At 47.4% G+C, this 20,801-nt stretch overlaps 1 long non-coding RNA gene across 5 annotated transcripts in view; it reads left to right on the forward strand.

Moving 5' to 3' along the window:
* Positions 1–20,801, forward strand: part of LOC103348125 (uncharacterized) — a 168,660-nt gene that overhangs the window by 82,942 nt on the left and 64,917 nt on the right. The window contains exon 4 of one of the 5 annotated variants that reach the window (XR_016236576.1): positions 10,872–10,951. The exons of the other annotated variants lie outside the window; for them this stretch is intronic. This is a non-coding gene — a long non-coding RNA (uncharacterized LOC103348125). The remainder of the gene's footprint in view (positions 1–10,871; positions 10,952–20,801) is intronic. 5 annotated transcript variants of the gene reach the window in all.

Raw genomic sequence — 20,801 nt, forward strand, 5'->3', positions numbered from 1 at the left:
AGGATCTGTCTACCTCCAGCCCAAATATCAAATTCTTGGGAGAGAAAGACTGGTTACTTTAACGTTCCTATTTCTATTGATGAATACTAAATGACCCCAAACTCAGAGGCTTAAAACACCAACTTCGTTTCGTGATCTGCGGCCCAAAAATTTGAGCAAGGACGGCGCTGTTGAAGTGGGCCTGAAGGATCACTTCCAGGTCGATGCGTGCGCATGATTGGCAGGATGGTGCTGGCGGCCACCTGGGCTCTGCCCCACTGAACCATCAGCTGGGAGAGTTCAGTTCTCGTCCGCATTGGCCTCTCCGTGGGGCTGCTCGGGCCTCCTCATAGCCCAGAGCTGGCTTCCAAGGGTGAAGATGGAAGGTGCAGAGCTGCTTCTGAGGGGCATCACCTCTGCCGCATTCTATTAGTCAAGAAAAAGACCAGCCCAGATTTGAGCAAGGGCAATTTTTTTAAAAAGATTTATTTATTTGAAAGAGTTACAGAGAGGCAGAGGCAGAGAGAGAGGTCTTCCATCTGTTGGTTCACTCCCCAAATGGCCACAAGAGCAGGAGCTGTGCCAATCTGAAGCCAGGAACCAGGAGCTTCTTCTGGGTCTCCCACGTGGGTGCAGGGGCCTAAGGACTTGGGCCATCTTCCACTGCTTTCCCAGGTCACAGCAGAGAGCTGGATCGGAAGTGGAGCAAACAAGGAATTGAACTGGCGCCCCTATGGGATGCCAGCACTGCAGGCGGTGGCTTACGCGCTATGCCGCAGCGCCGGCCCCCTGACTGCACCTCTTGATCTGAAGGGTAGTATATGTGTAAGACAAGGAAAGGAATTGATGATGGTTGTCCTTGAAGACTTTCTGCTCTACCTTTCTTGGGTCAGTTATTGACTCCTGGATCCATCAGTCACAAATTTAGCCACCAGGAACTCAACTTGGCAAACTGAAGAGGGCATTCGTTGAAAGGAGAATAGTTGTAAGTCCTTGTGTGTACCCTAGGAGATGTTTGATGATTACAGAATCTTCTAGAGCATCTAGAATGAGCTCTTAATCAAACTGGGGACTTCCCTTGGGCATTGGTTATCCATCATTCGCTGGAGCTCATTTGACCTGTTCCATTTTGAAGCTATCCAAACCTGATTCTGATTCTCTAATACCTACCTCCCACCCATTAGTGTAACACTCAAGTGTCAATCATTTCTCTAGATTCTAAAATTCCCCACCAGGCTTAAACTCTTTAAGGCACAGGCCTTTGTATTCCTGGTATCCAATAATATTCCATTGCGCATAAAAGGTGCAACGTTGTTGGTTTTGAATAAGCGCATTTTACTTTTCCTCTTACCCATGGAAAGTGAAGTTGACACTTTGATATGGATGTTGAATCTCTATCAAATATCATTCATCAGCATCATGTTTTCTCCAAACCGAAAAGCACTTCAAGTAGTTTATGGTTAAAATGCAGGAGATAAATCACATGAACACTGTCCTATATATTGGCAACTGAAGATGATTTCTTTAAAAAAGCAGGAGAGATTTCACTAATTTGGAGACAGGATTTAAATAACTATGAACAGATGTATTATGTGTTTTTTTGTTGTTGTTGGGTTTAAAGCAGCAGAGCAGTGTGCAAACTGTGACACTCCCCCCGCCCAGGTCAAATCCTGTCTGCTACCTGATTGTGTAAAGTTTTATTAAAGGCCTTTTACAAAAAAGAGTTTGCCAACCACCAGTAAAGGGGTCTCCTTAATCCCTTTTTCTTGGTTGTTTTACTTGGCAGAGCTGGAGGAGCTGTTTCCATGCTTCGCTGTTGCTGGATTTTTTTCCCACCCGAGAAGGCTGTTCATTAGTTTGTCCATAGTGCACACTCCAGTGATGCTGAACTTCTTTGCTTCCAGATATCTTTTATATCAGGAATACAAACTTCATACATTTCATAATTACAACTTTAGGAACTTGGTGATTTTTCCCAAAGTGCCCACCCTCCCATCCACTCTCCCACCCCTCTTCCTCTTCCCTTTCCTATTCTCATTCCTATTTTTTACTAAGATCTATTTTCAATTAACTTTATACACATATGATCAACTCAGTTTGGGAAAATGTTCCTCAACAGTTGAGACAAGGGCTGTTCAAAGGCATTGCTTCTCAAAATGTCAATTTTACTTCTATAGACTACCTTTTAGGTGCTCTATTTGTTATCACAGGTCAGGGAGAACATATGGTATTGTCCTTTAGGGACTGGCTTATTTCATTAAGTGTAATGTTTCCTAGTTTCATCCATTTTGTTGCAAACAGCAGGATTTCATTTTTTTGAACTGCTGTGCAGTATTCCATGGTGTACCTGTCCCATAATTTCTTTATATAGTCTTCAGTTGATGGGCATTTGGGTTGAATCCATATCTTAGCTATTGTGAATTGAGCTGCAATAAACATGGGGGTACAGATAACTCTTTCATATGCTAATTTTGTTTCCTTTGGGTAAATTCCTAGGAGTGGGATGGCTGGGTTGTATGGTAGGGTTATATTCAGGTTTCTGAGGAATCTCCAGACTGACTTCCATATGGCTTAACCAGTTTGCATTCCCACCAACAGTGGGTTAGTGTCCCTTTTTCCCCACATCCTCTCCAGCATCTATTGTTGGTAGATTTCTGAATGTGAGCCATTCTAACCGGGGTGAGGTGAAACCTCATTGTGGTTTTGATTTGCCTTTCCAATTTTTTGATGTAGGCACCAATTGCTATAAACTTTTCTCACTGCTTTTGCTATATCCCATAAGTTTTGATATGTTTTTTTTTAAAAGATCTATTTTATTTACTTGAAAGTCAGAATTACACAGAGAGAAGGAGAGGCAGAGAGAGAGAGAGAGAGAGAGAGAGAGAGAGGTGTTTTCCATCCACTGGTTTACTCCCCAGCTGGCCACAACAGCCGGAGCTATGCCAATCTGAAGCCAGGAGCCAGGAGCCTCCTCTGGGTCTCCCACTTGGGTGCAGGGGCCCAAGGACTTGGGCTGTCTTCTGCTTTGCCAGGCCACAGCAGAGAGCTGGATTGGAAGTGTAGCAGCAGGGACTTTAACCAGTGCCCTTATGGGATGCTGGCACTGCAGACGGAGTCACCTGCTATGCCACAGCCCCAGCCCGAGATATGTTGTATTGTTGTCTTCATTTGTTTCCAGAGTTGTTTGATTTCTTCAATGACCCACTGTTCATTCAGGAGCATGTTGTTCAGTCTCCATGTATTTGCATATGTCTAGAGATTCCTGAGTTGTTGATTTCCAACTTCATTCCATTGTGGTCAGAGAAGATGCATGGTATGATTTAGATTTCCTGGAATTTGCTGAGACTTGCTTTATGGCCTTGCATGTGGTCAATCCTAGAGAAAATTCCATGCACTGATGAAAAGAATGTGTAGTCTGTTACTGTAGGATGGAAAGTTCTGTAGATCTGTTAGGTCCATTTGGTCTATAGTATTGATTAACTCTGTTGTTTCCTTGCTGATTTTCTGTCTGGCTGATCTGTCCATTGCTGAAAGTGAGGTACTGAAGTCCCCCATTACTATTGTATTGGAGTCCATGTCTCCCTTTAGATCCCTTAACATTTTTTTAAATATCCAGGTGTCCTGTAATTAGGTGCATATACATTTATAATAGTCACATCTTCCTGTTGAATTGATCCCTTAAGCATTGCATAGTGCCCTTCTTTATCTCTTTGAACAGTTTTTGTGTTAAAGTCTATTTTGTCTAATATTAGGATGGCTACACCAGCTCTTTTTTAGTTTCTGCTAGCATGGAATATCTTTTTCCATCCTTTTCCTTTTAGTCTGCATGTATCTTTTTGGGTGAGATGTGTTTCTTATAGGCAGCAAATAGTGGGTTTTTTAATCCATTCAGCCAGTCTGTGTCTTTTAACTGGAGAGTTGAGACTGTTCACATTTAAGATGACTTGATAAGTAACAAATTGACCCTGCCATTTTTCCTTAAATATTCCTATTGTTTACTTTGGATTTCCTTTGTACTTTTACTGGGAGATTTTTTGCCTTCACTTTCTTTCATAGTGATGACCATGTTTCTGTGGTTCTATGTGTAGCACATCCTTAGATGCTGAACTTCTTAGGTAAAGTCAAAGTAAGGCCCCCTTACTTGGCCAACTAATAAGAACAGACAATGAATTAGCATACAGAGCTGAGAACTTTTCACTTAATGAGAAGAACATGGGTTTGGGTTTGGGAGTCATCAAAATTAAACCCTATAGCAAACATGTACTGTTCTTTAGCTGTTTAGGATCAGGTCCTCTTGGTTAGAGCAATTTATTTCCTTCTCCTCCACCAAGTGCTGTCTTGTTTGGATGATGGCATCTTGATTTATTTAACTCTCTCTTACTAAGTGCTGTGTTGGTTGGATCAATACAACTGAAAATTAACTCAATAATGCCCTCCCCTATCTGTGGTTAGACACATGATCCAAGCATCCAAGCATCCAAGCTAGGACTCTGACTTGGGGATGATGGCGTAGTCCGTGGTGGAGACCCGCAAGACCATCATGCAGCCCTTCTTGATCTGGACCCCTGGAGAAGCTCTGATCCCTGTCCCTTTCCAAGCCAGATATTTTAAACTTTCCCTTTAATTCTATCAACTCTTTCATTCTTTCAATACTACCATTTCCAGTTCAAGTTATTTGACTGACTTCTATTGCTTACAACCAAAGACTGTACATGATGCAAATAAATACTACTAAGAAAATGAAGAAATGTTCCAAGAAATGCAACTCCAAACAAGTATGCTTAACCTATAGAATAAACAGAGATCTAAACAATAGTGATGTGCTGTGGGGAGCAACTCGGACTAGACTGTTACTGGAATTAAGACTTATTCTATGCATCTGCTCTCCCACAATATGGCACTGGGAGAGGAGAAAACAGCTTCTACACAGCTGCCTCCAGTTCAACCAATAAACAGCAGGACCTGCTCCTGATTGGAGGAGAGCAGCGTACTCGGCGTGTGGGTAGCAGAGTTGGGATTGGTGGAAGAGGACTATAAAGGAGGAGAGAGACAACATGCACCGGGAACATCTAAGGGGAACACCTGAGCAGGCCCCGAGAGAGCCGGCTGGCGGTGTGCCGCTCCCCCGCGGAAGTGGGGAAAGTGGCAGGGGGAACCGCCCTTCCACGGAGGTGGAAGGGACAGTAGCCAACCCAGGAAGAACCAGCAGCAAACCCGGGGAGGGCCGAGCAGACGAAAGAACAACGCAGGGTCCTGTGTCGTTCCTCCACGAAGAGGGGGAGCGACAATGTGCAGCTGTGTTAAGGATATAGTGAGACAGGCGTCCGTATGAACTTTCCCTGAGGTTGTTAATGTGTGTTTTCTTTCTGGAAATCATTTTTTGCAGTATATATATCAAGAACACTGAAAAGTGCTTGGCCTAGAATTTTCTCCAGGCATTTGTCCTAAGGCAGTAACATGAAATGGAGATATAGATTTATGTAGACACTGTTCACTGTAGTAGTAGTACTCTTTATGGTAATAAGAAATTGGAATGGTCTTAAAGATCCATTATCAGTAGTGTAGTCAAATGAATCAAGAAGGTGGTATCATGTCTTCATTATAAGTATGGTCTCTGGAGTTGGTCAGTCTGGCTTCAAGTCCTATTTACAGTGAGACATGCATCTGTAAAAAGGAAACAAGTGAATATTATCCAGTCATGGTAGCCAGCTTTCTAAGACTCATCCATCCAGCCCCCATTCACACCTGCGTCTTGGTATTCATGTTCCTGTGTGGTTTCTTCCCTCATTTGAGAGGCTGACCTGTTTAGCCAGTTGGATATTGTGAAAATGGCAGGATGTGACTTCTCAGTCTAGGAGATAAATGACATTGTGTCTTCCATTTTGCTGTCTTTTGGCTTACTCATTCTGGGGGCATGTTGGGAGGGCACTCGAATAACCCTATGGCAAAGACCTGAGACTTCCTTCCACATGAGTGAGCCATTTTGGAAGTAGATCCTCCAGCCTCAGCTAAACATTTAGATAAAAGATGCTGGATAACTGACTGACATTTTGACTGTAGCCACATGAGGAATCTTGAGCTAGAATCATTCGGCCACTCTCAACTCCCTGTTCTACAGAATCTGTGTGAAATAATAAATGTTTATTGTTATTCTAAGCCCCTAAGTCTTGGAGTAGTTTAGTAATAATAGATAACTAATGTATCGCTTGGTGGGGATCTGAAAAGGATTAAATAATATAGTAGTTACAAAAAATTCTGCAAATTATCTCAGTTCCCAGGTACTTTTTATATTATTATTAATATTATTTCATACATCCATATTATCAAATATGGAGACAATAAATGCAAGGAAATAAAAAAGATTAAGAGTAGTTATCTGAATTGTGGCATTTAAAAATTTTATATTTTCTAAATTCTATGCAATTATTTCATATTTATAATATAAAGGGCCTTTGAAAAGCTCATGGGAAATGTGTATTAAAAAAGAACCCATGCATGGATTTTAACAAATTTTTTTTTGCATCAAGAGAAACTTTTAATTTCATTGTCTGCAAACTTTTTGATGTACTCTCATATCCTCTCAAAATATCTTCATGAACATCCACAGCTACTCCAAGCATGATTTATGTTTGCAGTGTTTTTCTGAACTGTAGCCTGAGAGAGTCTGAAAAATAACTTCAGGTGGGAGAAAGATGCAAGAACCTTGGGATGCCCCAAGAACACAGACCCAAAGAACTGATGCAGATGGCAACTTGGGTATTAAAATCCATGTCTGACACTCCTTTAGGCCTCAGCATTGCGTACAGGGCTAAGAAGTTCCTGCTCATAAATCCATTCAGATGTAAGAATAAGCTAAGTAGAAGGTCAACTTGGATGTAAAAAAGCAATTGGGAAAAGCAAGAGAGTAACTTGGTATATGGAGATATGGTGGGGAGGAAGTGTATAGAGGTGAAGAGAGGGAAGCAGGTGGGGATCACTTAGGAAAGTGAGCTATTGGGTGGTAGGCTTTTTGTGTAGTTTGTCTTTACAGGTTGCAGCAATGCTAAACGAGGGGTTTCTTAGGTGCGTATCCCAGTTTAATACTTTATAAGTCTGTGGAGGTATTTCTTATCTCCTCTAATCCATCTAATGCAAGTATACATGCATGTGAATTTAATAATCCTTTCCCATCTAGGATGGAAGAAAGAGAAGAGACCTAGGAATCAGGCCTTGTATCTCATTCTGGGTTCTTTGAAAGTAAAAGAAACTATCTCTGGTCAATGCACACAGAAACGTTTGAAAGGATATGGGCTAAATCTCAGGCCCTCCTGCTGGGCTGTAGAGTCGGGGTGCAGGGCAGCTCTCAATGCCTAGGGCTTTTCCAGGGGTCATTGCTGGGAAACTCAGCTCTGGTTATTCTTTTTGGTCTTTGAGTAACTTCTCTCTGGATCCAATTCCAGGAGAGAGTGAGAGTCAGGTTGGCTTAGCATGGGGCACCAGCCCTTCCCTCGCGTAGGGGAAAGTGGCCAACCTCCCAAGTCTGCCAGCAATACGGGTGCAGTGGCTCCTTTCCTAAAGAAGAACTGCTGTTACAGAGAGGCAGTGTCATGGATGACCAGGAGGGAAAATAACGGATGTCCACTACCCCTAGATTTTAGTTGCAGTTCTGGTACTAATGACCTGTGTGAATTTCAGTTAACTCTCTAAGCCTGTTTGTTAAATAGGTACAATATTGCCTGCCCCAGGTTTTTGTGAAGATGAAATAAAAAACATGAAGTACAGGCTTGCCATGCTTATTGGAAATCCTAGGGGTCAGATGTGTTTTGGTATTAAGTACTTTCCAGCTTTTATAAAGCTGATATATAATGATATAGTCGATATAGCATGTAGTATGAAACACCCCATTGGAATTTGATTCAGCCCTTCATAATCAAGCAATATTATTTCTACATCAAAATGTATAGGTGTGCACCCAAAGTGAGATAAATAAAGATTGAAAAATAACCTCTTGTCAGTTTTTACTGTCAAGTTTTGTAGCCAAGTGGATTTGCTGCAAATATACAAAAACAATTATTTAAAAACTTTGTTCTCGGAGCTTTTAGATTTTGGAATTGTGATAAGAGATTGTGAATGTGCACAGTGTTTATAGCCCCAAGTAGATTTCTTCTTAAGCATTAACTCTCCCTCTTTTTCTGTTTAATCGCTGGGTATTTACGTTGGTGAGGAAGAGGCTAACACGGCTTCCATCACTCTTTGAAAACACAAAGAACGGTAGAATAAAGCCCTGGAAAAGTCAGGGTTCTAATAAGAAATCCCCTCCCTTATGAATTTAGTTCTCATTTCTGGGTCAACACCTGATAGTTGTGGCCCCCGGGAGGCGAGTGAATCATCCAGTCATGGGGTTTGGAGGTGATTCAGCGACATCGCAGTGGTGTCAACAGCGCTTTTGGCTGAAGCTCCCCAAGGTGCCGGTTACACCGCCCATTATGTAACTGGCCCTGAGGGCTGCATTGTGGTACAGCCTGATTCTCACCCAACGAAGCATGTGAGGCACGGCTTCCACCTGGTACAGCATGATCTGCCTGTTGATTGCAGGCCCTTGGAGCTCAGGGAGACTCTTCCTGCCAAGACGGTTCTCGTTCCTCTCTTCAGAGTGGAAGGTGGACTGGGAGCCACCTTTATCCATATTTATCTTCTCAGCATTGTCCTATTCCTCTGAACCAAGGTCAGGGTTGATTTGGGGAACCCAGAAATGATTCTTGTTGTATATCCTCTGTATGTGTTATCAGATTTTGTGGTATAAGGAACCACTTCTACAGCATGCTGAATCAAATCCCAATGTCTGGCATTCAATAATTTGAGCTTCACATGGGATAAGACTTTGTCCTAGTTTTTTTTTTTTAAGATTTATTTATTTATTTGAAAGAGTTACACAGAGAGAGAAGGAGAGGCAGAGATAGAGAGGTCTTCCATCCACTGGTTCACTTCCCAGTTGGCTGCAACAGCTGGTTCTGTGCTGATCTGAAGCCAGGAGCCAAGAGCTGCTTCTGGGTCTCCCACATGGGTGCAGGGGCCCAAGGACTTAGGCCATCTTCTACTGCTCTCCCAGGCCATAGCAGAGAGCTGGATAGGAAGAGGAGCAGCCAGGACTCGAACCAGCACCCATATGGGATGCTGGCACTGCAGGCAGTGGCTTTACCCACTACACCACAGCGCCAGCCCCATATCCCTGTTCTTGTTGGTAGTATAGTATACTAGGACTAGAAATGATGAGTGTAGGTTCAAAGCCCACCTCTGCTGCTGATCTTGAGGTTGTCTCTGTTATTTTATCTTTCTGAGCTTCATTTTTAGCAGTTCAATTGTGGGAAACGCTCCACTAGCTTAATACTCTACAATTAATTTCCTATCAGCATGCTGTTTATGAATTCTTCCCCCTTTGAGTCTGCATTTACCCAACAACTATTTATTGAATTCTTAGAGTGTGCAGTTTTTTTTTTTACATTTACTCCTTTTTTAAAAGCTTTTGTTTAATGAATGCATTTTTTCATAGGTGAAACTTTAGAAATATAGTGGTTCTTTCCCTCATATCCACCCTCCTACCCCGACAACTATCCCACCTCCTACTTCCTCTCCAATTCCCTTCTTCATTATGGTTCATTTTTAGTTTGCTTTTATATACAGAGGATCAACCCTATGTTAAATACAGATTTCAACAGTTTTGTGCCCTGTTTCGAGCACTGAAGATACAAAGTCTCTGTCCTTAACATATTCTAGAATGATAAGGCAGGAAACAAATCTTAAACGAGGAAGTGGGAGATATTGGTGGGTGCTACCATGACCAAATGCAACGATGGTGGGCAGGAATGGATCCTGGGACAGAGCCATCCAAAGAAAATGATCCTTCCTAAGGAAAAAATTGCGACAATCACTTTGTTAATATTTGTTAATGTAGGGATGAAGAAGAAATCTGTTATAGGAGCACCTAGAGGAAGAACATTCTAAGTGGAGTAAACAACAAATGTAAAGATCCTGATGTGGAAGCAACCTAGTCATGTTTGGATGTCACAATGAAGGGTGTGAGGATAAAACATAGTAGCCAGACAGCTTGGAGAGAAAGTCAAAGGTGCCCATGGCCTTGCAAATCAGGTTAAAGAGTTGAGTTTTGTCCTGAGTGGGAAGGGAAGCAAATGGCAGAACAACATAATCTGATTCACACTTTAAAAACATCATTCTACAATGGGAGACTGCTTCTCACCCACCAGAACATCTAAAGGGTATAGAATAGATAATAGCAAGTGTCGCTGAGGGTGTGGAGCCACTGGAATGCTCGTATGCTGCTGGTAGGAAAAAAGATTGGTATGACAAGTTTGGAAAGATGCTTAGCTATGTCTGTAAGGTTGACTATATGTATATATGATATGTGTGTGTGTATAGTCTAACTCAGCCATTTCATTCCTATACTCAATAGATATGCATACATGTGTTCACCAAAAAAAATACAAGAATGTTTGTAATAAAAACAAATGGGAAGCTCCACAAATGCTCATTAGAGTCAGATGCATGAGTTGTGCTATAGTCATATAGTTCAATACTGGACGCTACACAAATGAACAAAATGTAAGTACACAGCAGTATGCGTGAACTTTAAAAACTTAATGTTGAACTACAACAACAACAAAACAGTCCAAAGAGTTGAAATGATCTTATTCTTTTTGTGTGGAGCTCTTAAAAAAAAGGCACAGCTAATTTAAGGTTTTGGAGGTCAGGATAAGAGTTCTTGCAGGTGTAGGAACTGGAAGGTTGTGTGAAGGGGCCTTCTGGGATCCTGCAGGCCTGTTGTGAATCTGGGTGCCTGGTCGCGTGGCTGTGTTTGGGGGCCTTTCTCTGAACATATTTTTATTCTTGCCTCCTAGAGAGATGGAGAGATGGCCATGGCGGTCCATTGTTGGCTTTAACATTTACTGCTGAGGTTTTTCTCAAGAGGGTTGAGCAGGTGAGATTTGTCCATGGTGATACTGTAGCTTAGTGACCTGCCACAGGTTCCTTGCCAGTCCGGGACCTTAGGTTCATGTCCTTGGAAACTCTTCCAAGGGGCCTGCCATTTCTGTTTCTCCACTCTGCACCTCTGGACTGGCCCCAGCTCGTGTCTTTGTCCTCTCTCCAGCTCCATGAAATGCTACATTTGCATTTGAGAATTGGAATTTTGGAACTAATCCAAGAAACTATAGTGTTTGGACCACTATCTTTATTTATATAGCATTATCTCTAATCACTATTTATAAAAAAAGTTTTTGATTAAGGGGATAAAAATATTATAAGTTAACAACAACAACAACAAAACGAAACCAGGTTGGAGACTTATTCAACCCTCAGGGAGAAATGGTGGTTTTTGCTGTCAGCTTTTCTCAGCCTCATTGCAAGGACATATGGAGTTGTGTGACATATTTTTGTCCTAACCACAAAATTTCATGAATTTGCAGTCACTGAATAATGACATAAATCATCATTCCAGACAAAAAGAAGGCAGAAATTTTGAGGGCAAAAGTATTTCCTTGAAACATCTTGAGAAACTTAAGGCGTTGGCCACGATGACTGGGCCTGAGCCGCTGTGGGATGCCTCCTGAGCCTCAGGTGTGGAAGAGGAGGTCAAAGTGTCAGCACAGGACGAAAAGCCCATGGCCAGGGGTCCACGATCGGCTTAGTCTCTGTTCATACAGTTTTCCAGCTGTCGCTGATAGCTAAGCATTGCTTGTTAGAAGGCCAATAGAAGTTCTTTTGGCCAGTTGAAGGGAAGAGAGATTTTGAGGGCAGCAAGGAAAATCCTGATGACTGAAATGCCTGTCGGGCGGGTGGGCCCTCTGCTACCATGCTACCTGTATTTGTCAACTAATCATTGGAGGTTGTTGATTCTGCTACACACATGGGAACTCACAGATCTGGAAGCAGAGCCAGAAATTTTTGGGATGGGAAACCCACGAAGGGATTTAAATGAGGAAGAGACCCAGCTGGATTGATTTTTTTTTTTTTAAGAAAGATGCCAGGGTTTATCCCTCCCCCACATCTGTTAGGATTGCTGCTTCAAGCCCTCCTCCTGGTGCAGGGGGAGAGTGAGTTTGAAGGAGAGCGAGGAGCCCCTAGGAGCTTAGGTAGGGGGCTTCTTTGCACAGTCGGGAGAGAGACTGTTGCATCCCATCAGTGCACGCAGGGGCACTGCCATCTCCTTGCCCCCACCCTTTCTGCTGCCATTGCTGTACATATCACCCCACTCTTCATAGTTGCTATCTTTTGCATTTTTTTTGCCTCTGTTATTTTATTTATTTGAAAGGCAGAGAGTTACAGAGAAATGGAGGCCTTCCATCTTCTGGCATGGGAGGAACCCAAGCACTTGGACCATTTCCCACTGTTTTCCCAGGCTCATTAGTGGGGCGCTGGATAGGAAGTGAAACAGCTGGGAATTGAACCGGTGCTCAAAGGGGATACCTGCATAACAAGTGGCAGCTTAATGTGCTGTGCCACAGTGCCAGCCCCTTATTCTTGTTTTAAACAGATAAATACAGTTGTCTCAAGTGCTTCCAGAGCTCCTTAAATGCAGCTGGGCAACACTGTCCTGGTGGGGTGGCAGTGACTTATGGGGTCTTCCTTCACCTTGGAAGACTTGGAGAGGGACCACTAGGGCTGTGTAGTCCCTCATCACCTCCAGTGGGGTGCTGGGGACAAGGACAAAGGCCGCCATCTTCTGTGATGGACACAGGTGTGAAAACCTGTGAACTTCTACCTTCTCTACCTTGGTGCCTGCAGTGAGGAGGAGGGAAAAGAGTGCGATGGAGACTGCCTTAGCAAGGGATTTTGTGCTGGAGGAAGAGGCCGAGGGTAGCAAAAGCTTGGCAACCTCTGCATCCCTTCTCCTCTTGTCATTTGACAGAGGGGGGAAATGAAGGTGCAGAGAAAGGAAGTGAATCCTCTTCCTCCTCCTCACCCTCCTCCTCCTCCTCCTCTACCCGTTCCTCCTCCCCATCACAAGCCACGTGTGCTGCTTGCTTTATGCCCAGCGGTGGCTTCAGTCCTTTGGGCAAATCCTATGAGGTTGCCCCTTGAGGGATGCATGAGTTTTCTGTAGCTGCTGCAACATGACTACAAACAGGGTGACTTAGGACAACACCACTGTATAAGCTCATGGCACTGGAGGGCAGAAGTCCACGGTCAAGGCACTGACTGGGCCACGCTCCCACCAGAGGCTCTGGGGAAGATCCTTCCAGGCCTCCTGCATCTTCCAGTGGGGCTGGGCTTCCCCTGGCAGGCTGGCCACAGGGTGCAGTCTCTGCGTCCATCTTCACACCTGTTGCCTTCTGCCTTTCTCTCGCAAGGACACTTGTCCTTGGAACTCAGCCCCACCTGGATAATCCAGATGATTTCCTCTGGAGATGTGACTTAATCACCTCTGTAATAGACCCTTTTCCCAAATGAGCTCCTATCTTCCGGGGAAGGGGAGGGGAAGCGCCTTTGAACCAGCTACAGGGTGATGTCGTCATCATCTCCATGGTACCCATGAGGACACTGAAATACAGAGAGGTGCAGGGTGCAGCTACAATTAAGGCAAGGACCACAGCTGTGCCTAGTGCATTCCAGTTAATAACGGTTATCCCACATGCAGTGCTAAGTCTGTTCATTCAGCTGATCCTCTAAAAACTGTATGAGTAAGCAGGTATTGTCATGATCCCTGATTTCAGAGGTGAGCAAACATGAGCAGAGAGGTTGGTTAGCTTTCCAGGGCCTCAGAGCCAGGCTGAAAGGCAGGTGCTTGGGCCCAGGGTCTGCTCTCTCTTCTCCTGCCTTACCTGTTCCTCTGCAGACCCCAGAGGTCCCCCACACAGACCACTGTGGGAGATGCTGTCAGTGGGGCCTGGTGACTTGTAAAATGGCTCTGGAAGATGGAGCCCATGGGGGAGGCACTCGGCAGGTGAGATTGTGGAGGTTTGGAGGCTCAGAGACATGGGGGGAAAGAGGTCTCTACCCATCTTGGGGATCTCACCCCCTGGCAACTTCCCTCTTCCTTCCGCGGATGGCACAGGTTTCCTGGGGATGTGCCAGGCTTGCAGCTGCTGGCTCTCTGCCCTGCTGCCCCTCCCACTCCTTTAGGGACATCCAAGATGTCAACTGGACCCAGTTAGAGGCCAGTTCCCCAGGGATTCCGCCTCCTTGTTCCATGTCTCTCCTCCTACTCTTTAATTACTACCCTTGGCAGTCAATGCTCATCAGCCCCGCCCAGGGGAAGGGTGTGGTCTGTCTTCCAAACTCTGCTGCCTGCGGAGTTCACATGGACAGAGATCACCATGCCCCCTGCCGCAGAGGGCCCGTCAACCCCTTCCCCAGGCTGGCCCTCCCCGCACCCGCCTCATTTATGGTGCCTCTTACTGCCTGCTGTGTCATTCAATCACACTTGCATGCGTTTGTTCAACACCTATTTGCTGGCTGCCTGCACTGTGCCAGGGACACAGAGGTGAACAAGGCAGTTGCATGGATCTTCCATTCCGATGGGAATGGAAACTCGATAACAATAAAGAATCATAAGAGGTCTGGAGGGCAGGTGAGGCGGGACTGCGTTCAGTGGGGTGTTCAGGGAAGGGTGATGGGCAGATACTAGAAGGTTCTGTGATGACAGAGTTGGAGGAAGGCTGTTAGCAGAGCCTAACCCAGAGGGAATGGGCAGTCAGCTTCAGCCGTTCTCTCACCGATCCATTCGTTCAACAAATAGTTTTTGCAGGCCAAGGGTTACAGCCGCATGCTAAGGCCGTGCGTGGAGAGTGCTCTGGGCTCACTCAGACCCACCAGCATCCCCAGTTTTGCTCCTTAGATAAGGAAGCCAGATAAACCCATATCCAAAGTGGGGAGTTCGTTCTTCTCCAACACCCTGCCGCAGATAAGCGGCCCCTGTCCTGCGTTCTCCTTGGTCTTATCTGCGGCACAAATGTCTGCCCCTTGCTGCCCTCCCAGCTCCTCTGAGGCTTTCATTTTGCTGTTGTCCCGGGAAGGTGGGGGTGCAGAGCTGACACCAGACACACAGCCGCTCCCTAGCTCGCAAACAGCCTGGATTCTTGAGTCCCCGCCGGGGTCCTCAAAGCCCCATTTTCTGGACCACTGGCTCGTGATGGAAGGTTACTCAGGAGCCCTGGGTTACGGGCCTTGGCATTCTTATTCAGACGAGTGAAATGAAGAGGAAAAGAACTCACGGACATCTTTAGGGAAAACAAAACCCAAAACCCCCACGTGAAGAGAATGACGCAGCCTTGGAACAGGAGCCCAAAATTCCTATGAGATGGCGTGAGCGCTGACATTTCAGAGAGCAGACCCCCACCCAGGACGCTCGGCCTCAAACGGCAGCCTCCCAGAATGTCACCCCAAAGGCAAATGTCAAGACTGAGAACAGGGTGTCGTGGGTGATGCCGTGCGAACAGCTTGGTTCTCCTAGGCAGTTCCTGATGCTTGACTCTGGGCTTCTCCACTTGCACCCTAATTTCTTCTTGACTGGCACTTGGCAAACGTTGCCCATTTTGGATTTGTGGGCACTTCTTGGAAATAGGTCTTGTATACATTGGCACTCGGTCCTTGGAGTCTGGAAAAACTGCTAGACCCTGTGAAATGCTTTAGTTTAGTTCCATAGATGTTTGCAGAGATGAGAGAGCTGGCCCCTGTCCAGGAGATGCCCCAAGGAAATGGGGGTGGTACAGTGTCAAGGGGGCCCAGCCTGGGGAAGAGTGGGATGAGGCTCACAGAAGGGGGAGATCGCATCAGTAGTAGGGTGTGTGGTGCCTCCCCCCAGATTCCCATCTACTCAGAACCTCAAATAGGACTGCTGTGGTTTAGATGTTAGTTTGGGTGTCCCCTAATGGCCCATGTGTTAAATGGCTGGGTCCCCAAAGTCTTACGGTAATAGTTAATGGGGTGGAGACTTGATCCAATTATGGCATTTAGGAAGGAGGACCAGTAGGGGGTCCTTAAGTGTATGTACCCTTGGAGGGTAGTTCTCCTGAAAGGGTAGACTGTATTCAGGCCTCGCCTCTGTCTGTCTCTCCTTCCATCTGACTGTCCTCTGCATGTGTTCCATCATCCATGGCCCTCGCCAGACACTGAAACAATGGGGCCACCCCGGTTTTGGACTGTGGACCTCCAAAGCCAGGAGCCCAAATAGACCTCCTTCCTTCACAAGTAGCTTCTCTCGGGTATTTAATTATAGTATCAAAAAGCTAATGCAGTGACCTTCTTTGGAGGTAGGGTCTTTGCAGCTACAATTAAGGCAAGGGTCATAAGAGAGACCATATTGGATTAGAGTGGGCTGTAAATCCAACAAGAATGTCCTCATAAGGGACACCACACACCCAGAAGAAGGCTGTTTGAGGACGGGGTCATAAGTGAAGGAGTGCCAAGGATTGCTGGGACCAGGAATTTAGGAGGAGACAGGGAAGGACTCTTCCTGGAGCCTTCAGAGGGACAGTGGCCCTACCGACACCTTGATTTTTGACTTTGACCCTCTAGAACTGAGAGAATGAACTGCGGTCTCCAGCCACTGAGGTTGTGGTACTTTGCAACAGCAGCCTTAGGGGAGGAATGCAGACAGTGCTTAAGTCTTGAAGGACAGCTTGCCCCAGCTGGCCACTTGCTTTCCTGTCCCTGTACTGTTTGAACCCAGCCTGCTGGAAAAACCCATGGTTCTGTGGGGTCCACAGCAGTAGGACCCACGTTCTCTTCCTGGTTTACTCCATGACTCTTACTTTTAGCACGTGAGGGGCTTCTGGACAATGTTGAATGCATGAACACCTGAGTGTGCGAATGAATGAATGAGTATAAGAACAGTGCCACCAGCATGTGGACCAGTCAGCAAATGCAGGTGGTGAGTTTTCGGGCGAGAAGAGCCACAGTGGTGGGAATGGCGGGGCTGTTCCCGATGGTCCGGGTCAGCCACTGAGCCCGTCAGGGTGGATATTTGGGGCAGGTTCCCCGAGGGGATGTGTGGACCAGTGACAAGGGCAGGGAGAAGGACCCACCAGGAAGGAGGGAAAGAGGACGTGGTTGTGCCTACTCTGTGGATTTGCTGGGTAATGCCCATTGTCATTCCTGGCGCCCTTGAAGCAGTTGTTGGGGGAGAGGGGGTGAGGACTCCCTTGCTTTGCCTCTGTGGATGCAGACGGAGGCTCCAGGAGCTGAAGGCACCTGCCCCTCGCCAACAGGCAGCATGCCGGTCCGTGGCAGGCCAGCATCTGGACGCAGCTCCCCTCCGTGCCCGAGTCTGTGTTCCCTGCCCCGAAGCGTGCAGCTCCTGCTGAGACGGGAGCATTGGGAAGGGAAGGCAGCTGGGCCCCCGGTGCTGAGAAAGGCTGTGCTGCCCCCCAAGTCCACGTGGCTGGAGCCGGGGATTCTCTGGAACGTGGCCAGGCGTGTATGCTGCATCCTGAGCATCCGGGTTTCCCGGGGGCGGGGCACCTGCTGGACATTGGCTGGCCTCCGGTGGGGTCCTGGGGTAGAATCCCTTGCTGTTTCCTTCCGTACCACCTTTCATAGTTTTCACCTTTTTCAGACAGTCTGCAGTCATCCTCAACTTGTCTAGTAAGTGAGGCCCTTGTCTTCACGCAGAGCACCCTGGATGTTCGGTGGTGATTACGGACCCCTCACGCACTCATTCCACAAACACATAAGCACCTTCTGTTTGCCAAGTATGACTGCGCTTGGCCTAGGGGTTTAAAGGGCCCTGAGCCTGTCTTTGTCCCCTTTGCTCCCATTCCAACTGGGATCAGTAAGTCCCCATGGCGCTGCAGTCGAGGTTGGTGGAGGTTGAATAAGAGTTCACTGGGCAGGGCAGGGAAAGGCATCATTGCATAGGGAATGGCACGTGCCAAGGCACAGAGGCCGGGTGTGTGTGGCGGCTTGGGGCTGGCGGAGGGACAGGACCTTCTGGGTAGGGTAAAGTGTTGGTGGAAAGTGTTCACCATTCTTGTCCCCTGGGATGTTACAGCTGTTTGTTATAGGAGGCAAAGGCACGTTCAGACTTCTATGAGGCTTCAGTGTTATTGCTCAGCGGAGAGTGTGGCCACAGAAGAGGCTGGGGCAGAATCACGGGGTGGGAGCCGCCTGGAGGTGAGGAGCCACCACTGCCTACCCATATAGAATCAGGGTCTGAAGGTGGGCAGGGTGGGGGAGGGGATGGGATGCCAGTGGCGCCCTGTCCTGTTCCGGCAGTGCCTGGCTGGCCCTGTCCTGGCCAGTGGCTTATCCATTGTCATTCCTTCTTTCCAGATGCGCACCCTGGGGGCGGGGCTCGGGTGGGCTGGTCCAGGGCTGAAGAGCAACAGCGTCCCTGGTCTGGCTCCCTCTGCCTGTGTGCCCCGCCCTGGTTTCTTCCTTCCATTGCTGTGTCTCTGCTGGCTCCTCCCCCCTCTCTTGCTTCCTGTCTGACATCGGGCCCGGGCAGTTGGCCTCTCACTTGTGTTTTCCTGCCTTGCCCTTGCTCTGCCTTGCTCCCTGCTTCCCTTGTCACCCAGTGAGATGCTTAGTCGAGTTGCTTGACATTTTTACTTAAAGTCTTCCTGCTTCCCTATGCCTGGCTAAATACATTTGACCTCAGCTGTAGGTGGACTCTCCGCTCAGCCAGTCGGGCTGTCAAAGCCTGGTGCCAAAGCTCTCTGTCTCTGTTTGGGCTGAGGTTGTCTTCCACAGACTTGCAATTGACTTTAGAGGCTGGGCTTGGCCAGTGGTTGTTCAGGTGTAAGGTAACTTCTCCCCCGCACCCCTACGAGCATGAGCCATCTTTGTGGATGGGCAGAGTTGACCCGTATGTGTCTGCCTGCTTGCCTTCCTAAGGTTTATTTGTTTACTTGAAAGGTAGAGTTATACACACACACACACACACACACACACACACACACCCCTTCCATCTGCTGGTTCATTTCCCAGATGGCTATATTCAATGGCCCAGGCTGGGCCAGGCCACAACCAGGAGTCTGGAACTCCATCCAGGTCTCCCACATAGGTGGCAGGGCCCTGAGCACTTGACCACCCTCTGTTGCTTTCCCAGGCCCATTAGTAGGGAGCTGAATTGGAAATGGAGCAGCTGCGACTTGAATTGGTCTTCATATGGTATGCTGGCATCACCGGTAGTGGCTTAACCAGCTGTGCCACAGCACAGGCCCTCTGTGACATGTTTCTAGATATGTTTGGCCTTGGTGCCATCTTCCTTTATAAATCCCAGGAGGCAATTTGCATAGTCCTCCCATACCCCAGAGAGACTTGGAAGCCACAGACCCTAGCGTCTTATTAACGTCTGGTCTGAGAGGTGATGGGAAGACAGCCAAGACTCTAGCAAGTCTCTGATAGCAATGGTTTTGGAGGCCACAGAGAAGTTGATAGGAGACAAGTCTCCCAGTTGTAGTTCTGGGCAAACAGGGTGCTTTGGATTAAAGGCCAGCAGCATCCTAGCTCCACTTGGGTATGCCACTTCCTTCCTTCCGCACCTGGACTTGCCAAGGTCAAATCCGGGAGGGGCAGGGGCAGGGCCAGAGCTACCTCCCTGAGGGTCTGGCATCCAGTGCCTGCATGTATTTCCTCTGAGAGGGTCACTGCAGAGACATTGTTGACTCAGCCTTTCTCCCTTTTCGCGTTCGTTCATTCATTCATCCATCATGTGTTTGTTGAGGGCAGGTGGTACATGGGGCAGATGCTAAGGCTAGCCCTCAGAATGCACAGAACAAGACAGGTGTAAGCCGTCTGCAGGGAACCGAGGAATCAGGTAATAACAAACAGGATGATGGCCTCAGAGGGGAAAGTAACAGGGACGCTGGGGGCCTTTATTAGGAGAGTGGCCCCAGCTGGGGTGGGGGTGGGTGCATGGATACCCTGCATGGTGCAGAGCCTTTTAGCCTGGTATGAGGGACAGTTAGAAATTATGTCAGGTGACGAGTTAAGGCCAGAGGGTATCAAGAAGTGGCGATTGCATGGGCAGAGGCCCCGAGGCAAAGGAGAGGAAAGTATGCAATATCAAAGGGCTACTGGAGCAGAGACCCCTCCCCAGGGAGTGGGGGTGGCAACTATGAGGCCAGAGATATAGACAGGTGCTGGGTTCTAGAGTACTCTATGGGAGGGATAAAAAATTGGGCCTACTGTAGGCAAAAGTCTCTGGGAAGCCATGGAATCATTTGAGGCAAGAGAATAGCAGGATCAGGATTGTATTTTGAAGAGCCCTCTAGCTTCAGGGGCAGGGGTCTGTGTAGGAGGCTGGTGGGGGCTGAGGCGGGCCTGCCCTTGAAGTGGCAGTGGAGACGTAGAGACAGGAGGTGTCTGGGATCTTCTTCGGGGTGTCACTGACAGGATGTGTTGGTGGATTGGGTGACGGGTGATCAGAGAAGGCTTCTCTGAGCAGGGCCTGGGGGCCTGGGGGCCAGGGAGGGAGTCAATCAAGCCAGAGTGCAAGGCAGGGCTGGTGTTTTTGGGTGCAGGGCACAGCAGGTGTGAAAGCAGAAAGTGGTGACCTGCTGAGAGCATGTGAGCCACCAGGGTGGTGGGGCTCTGTGGAGTGAAGTGGGGGGTCCCTGGTGGGGGCTCAGAGCAGAGAACTGAGGGGTCACAGGAGGGCGGGACAATCTTACAGGTCCCTGACGCTTGCCTGAGAGAGCGGGGAAGAAATCAAAGGGTTTCAAAGAGACAACCCACTTTCATCTAGGGGTCTGATCTCTAAAGGTCACACAGGCTGTCATGTGGTGAGATCCAGGGGGCCAATGTGGAAACAGAGAGCATTGATGAAGCTGTTGGAATGGCTCTGCCCAGAGAAGATGGTGGCTTGGAACAGAGCCAGCACCACG

This window comes from Oryctolagus cuniculus, chromosome 6 (assembly GCF_051225735.1).
Source record: "Oryctolagus cuniculus isolate XC-2025 breed Fujian yellow rabbit chromosome 6, ASM5122573v1, whole genome shotgun sequence".
Classification (NCBI taxonomy): Eukaryota; Metazoa; Chordata; class Mammalia; order Lagomorpha; family Leporidae; genus Oryctolagus; species Oryctolagus cuniculus.